The sequence below is a fragment of the Caretta caretta genome, chromosome 25 (assembly GCF_965140235.1).
Source record: "Caretta caretta isolate rCarCar2 chromosome 25, rCarCar1.hap1, whole genome shotgun sequence".
NCBI classification, from domain to species: domain Eukaryota; kingdom Metazoa; phylum Chordata; order Testudines; family Cheloniidae; genus Caretta; species Caretta caretta.
The window spans coordinates 20389962-20394888 of NC_134230.1; the positions used below are offsets into that span (position 1 = coordinate 20389962).

Genomic DNA, 4927 nt, shown 5'->3' on the forward strand with positions numbered 1-4927 from the left:
AAGTCTCGAAGACCCTTACTCAATATTTTGGATGCAGCCCAAATCTCTGGTGGCCCCCACCCCACCCCTCCAGACCTTTCATGTGCAGCCTTTCTAAGGAACAAGCTGGAAGCGATTCACTAGGGGAATCTTCAGCACTCAGTCATCTCCTTATTTGGGTGTCTGTTTTCTTAAAGGAAAAAAATGTTTCCATTTTTAACCTTCTGACATAAGCAAATGTGTTGACATATGAACACATATGCTTGAAACAAAGCTCATTAGCAGCTCTGGTTTGTAGAGCAGTTAAATAGTCCACAGAGCTATGGAAAATGATCTGGCTTCCCATACATAGCAAGCAAGCAGAGTAACACCTGGAGGAAGTGGAAGGATCCTTATGGATTTAGAAACTGAAAAATGTTCATGCACAGAAAACTTGAGACAGTGACTACACATGCAAGAGAAACTAGTAAAAAGATGTATTTTATGGGAAACAGGCATCCTATGTGTTATATGTTGTGAAATGCATAACAAAATTATAGGTATAAAAATCATAAACCCTTGGAGTCCCAAATTTTGCTCTCAGTTAGCCTGGTACAATTCCTATAAATAATCTTGCAATGGACGTTTCATATATGTAACAGAGGGCAGATTTGGTACCCAAGATAGTACCATTTTGAGTTTGGCACCTAGCTGCCATTTCGATCTTTGAAAATTCTCCCCCTAAATATTTGGGGGAATAATATATATTTTTTAATTCATTTGGGAGATGATGCTATAAACTTGAAATGTCACAAGTATTTTGTCAATTAAACAGATTCCATTCATAAAACTATTATCTTTGAATATGATTGAGGGAAAGTTTGTTTTAGTTTTTACATTTTATGTATATTAATAAAGTGTGTTTTCCAGAGATGCTTTTTGCCCAATGGCAACGTTGATCTTGCCATCTTGTGGCAACATCTAATGTTCAGGAGACAAAAGCATGTTTGGGTCCTTTTTTGTCATAAGGGTCTCAAACTCTCCCACAGGCAGGGACTATGTCTAAATAAATTATCTCATGCTCTTTGTTTTCATGATCATCTGGATTATCACAGAAATGAAACGCTGGAAGGGACACTGAGAGGTCATCAAGCTGAACCCTGTGCCTGCACTGAGGCTGGCCCAAGTAAACCAGAACATCCCTGGCAGGTGTTTGTCCAACCTGTTCATAAAAACCTCCAGTGAAGGGGATTCCACAACCTCCCTTGGAAGCTTGTTCCAGAGCTTAACTACCCTCATAGTTAGAAAGTTTTCCCGAGTATCTAACCAAAATCTCTCTTCCTTCCTGCAGATTAAGCCTATTACTACTTGTCATGCTTTTAGTGGACATGGAGAACAGCAGATCACCATGCACTTGATAACTCTTCAAATATGTTAAGGGCTGTTATCAGGTCCCCCCTCTTTTCTCAAAACTAAAAATACCCAGTTTTTTAATCTTTCATGATTTTTGATGCTCCTCCTCTAGACTCTTTCCAGTTTGTACACATATTTCTTAAAGTGCAGTGCCTAGAATTGGAAACAGTGCTCCAGCTGAGGCCTCCCAGGGCCGAGTAGATTGGGATAATTACCTCCCGTGCCTTACATACAACATTCCTGTTAATATACCGCAGAATATTAGCCTTTTTAGCCACTGCATCACATTAATTCATATTTAATTTGAGATCCATTATGACTCCAAGATCTTTTTCAGAGGTACTACTGCCTAACCAGTTATTCCTCATTTTGTAGCTGTACATTTGATTTTTCCTAAGTGAATTACTTTGCACTTGTCTTTATTAAATTTCATCTTGTTGATTTCCGCACAATTCTCCAATTTGTCAAAGTTGTTTTGAATTTGAAGCCTGTCCACCAAAGTGCTTGCAACCCCTTCCAGCCTGGGGTCATTTGCAAATTTTATCACTTCATTATCTAAGTCATTGATGAAAATATTGAATATGGCCCTGCTATTCAAAAAATATTATTAAAGTATTTAATGGGTCTTTAATGTTACATGGCAGCCAGAAACAAGGAACCAGTATTATGTGACCAGCCAACATCACAGATCACAAGTAAACCTTTTTTGAACCAGTTTGGGAATCTTTGTTAAACCATTTGAGTCATACAAGTTTGACCCCTCTGCAGTGAGCTAATGTACTAAAAAAAATAGATATTATTTTCTATTACTTAAGATGTTTCACTAAAGGAATTCTACTTTTGTTAAACAATTAAATTGTAATTTGGTAAAGAAATAATCCTCACTGAATAGAAACTTCAGTGTTCTGGAGAAAAATTGGTTCTAATTTGACTGAGTCATGAGCTTAGAAAATCACACACTGTATTTACATAACATTTTAAAATAAAAGTAATATGTTAAACAGTGATCCACGAGTGCTCCAGGGTATGGTAAACTGTGGGTAAGGACTGTGTGATAGATTTAGCTGAGTAAAGCGCATAGTGGATGTATGCAGTGTGTGAAACGTTGTAATAACTGGGCCTATACATTTACCTTAATTGTAAGCTTAACTGCTGAAAAGTGGGTAAAGGCTCACAGATTGTTAGAATGGTCTGTTATATAAAACTGTTTACGAAAAGATGTGGAGCAAAGGAGACAAAGACTGAATTAATATAAATAAAAAGGGTTTACTGATACCAGTCAAAGACTATGTATTACGAATGGTGAACAAGATGAGCAGAAAGTCAGAAATCAGGTAACCAAAAATCGGTGTGTTGGGAATTAGGCCAAATTGGTGGACAAAATAATAGGAGGATGGGCTACTTAGCTCATTGCTCCCTTTTGCGGTCCTTAAAAAGAGACTGGGTGAAAATGCAGTGGAGTGCTTTTTACCATCACCACAGCTGTGGTGGAAAGATTGTTATCATGATATCAGACCGTGGTACTACAGTGGGGAGCTTGATCATCATCGCTGCACCAGGGAAGACTCCAGCCTGATACATTCTTTGTCTTCCCTTCCCTTGTGCATTCCTTTCTGCATCCCCCATCTTCCTTCTGTCCCCTCTCTCTCAGCTTTTCACTGGATCCTGAAATCAACTGTATTGCACAGCACCAGTACAACGAGATGAGATGGCCCATCCAGCTCTGCCCATCCTGAGAAGGATGAATGAAGGAGAGGGACCTGACCAGACCAACTAGATAATGTCCCTGTCTGGGGAGAAGAGCATGTCCAGAGCAATAGCTTTCATGGCTGACCTACAAGACCAAAGCATCTGTCCCATGACTGACCAGCCACCCTGTATTCTGAGCTGTATTTTCACCATCTTTATTATCCTAGTTCTTCTCTCTCTCCTGTGTCTGTTTTGTCTAATGCAGGAAAGTGACTGTCATTCTAAATTCAGAACTGAATAATAGAACACCAAGGGCTGTTTGACTGAATAAGAGATATTATGTCTCTCGAAAAGACTTTGATAGGTTTTTATTATTTTATTATTTGTTCTTTATCTCTTTTTGCTTCTTTCCTTTTGTGAGTTTCAAATAAGCTCCAGAATAGTTCTTGAAGAGTTCCTCAGATCTTGCACTTCTTGTTATCATTAAATGTAGAACTGGTTGCCTAACTTATTGGAAATAATGATTGTTGTACATTTTTGACATCTCTGCAGTGACTAAATTATATTTTTTATTATAATTAAAATAAATTTCTCCATTCTGTGCACATTTGATTACATTCTGTCCCCTGTACCAGACGCTGTCCTGCTGTTACACAGTTCTAATAATTTCAAGAGATGGTGACTAACTGGATGACATGAAACAGACCTAGAGAAGCAGCATGGGAAGCAGAGGCGGCACTTCTCTCAGATTGGAAATTGGATCTATCCCAAAGGACAAGGCAATATCCTGATCCAAAGCCTTGCATGGTAAAAACTGGCCCGATGTAGTACTAATATCAAGGGAATTACATCAGATAAAACTGGATCCCAAAGCAGAGAACCTAAAATATAACCATACGAGCTGGAAGCTACCACATGGAAACTCTTATTAACTACACTTACATTGAATTGGAAAGTACAACAAGAATAATATGGATTACAGAAGTGTGTTTGTTGCTCTGTAGAATCTCTCAATGTTTAAATTATTTTAAATATTTTCATCTCTTGATGCTTCGGACAAGATAGACATGAAAAATATATATGAGCAAAGTTATGATAATCTTAAATGAAGCAAAATTGTTTTGAGTCTGAAGTATTTTTGAAGCTAGTGAAATACTCAGACCCAGTCTGAAATTGTTCATAGATTATATATTTCTTAGGCTGTCGATTAATCGCAGTTAACTCAAGCGGTTAACTCAAAAATATTAATTGTGATTAAAAACATTATTTTGGATGTTTTTCTACATTTTCATATGTATCTTGTATTCTGTGTTGTAATTGAAATCAAAGTGTATATTTTGATTACAAATATTTGCACTATAAAAATGATAAACAGAAGAAATAGTATTTTTCAATTCACCTCACACAAGGACTGTAGTGCAGTCTCTTTGTCATGAAAGTGCAACTTACAAATGTAGATTTTTTTTTTGTTACATAACTGCACTCAAAAATAAAACAACGTAAAACTCCAGAGGCTACAAGTCCTCTCATCCTACTTCTTGTTTAGCCAATCACTCAGACAAACAAATTTGTTTACATTTACAGGAGATAATGCTGCCATCTTCTTATTTACAACATCACCAGAAAGTGAGAACAGGCATTTGCATTGCACTTTTGTAGCCAGCATTGCAAGGTATTTACGTGCCAGATATGCTAAACATTTGTATGCCCCTTTATGCTTCAGCCAGCATTCCAGAGGACATGCTTTCATGCTGATGACACTGCTTAAAAAAATAGTGTGTTAATTAAATTTGTGACTGAATTCCCTGGGGGAGAATTGTACGTCACCTGCTCTGTTTTACCTGCATTCTGCCATATATTTCATGTT

The 4927-nt window shown here is 37.3% G+C and overlaps 1 long non-coding RNA gene across 2 annotated transcripts in view; it reads left to right on the top strand.

Annotated features, from left to right (window-relative positions):
* The window catches only part of LOC125627318 (uncharacterized), a 41646-nt gene extending 37981 nt beyond the window's left edge, over positions 1-3665 (top strand). For both annotated transcript variants that reach the window (XR_012666034.1, XR_012666035.1), the window contains one exon: positions 3023-3665. This is a non-coding gene — a long non-coding RNA (uncharacterized LOC125627318). The remainder of the gene's footprint in view (positions 1-3022) is intronic.
* The last annotated feature ends 1262 nt before the right edge of the window (positions 3666-4927 follow it).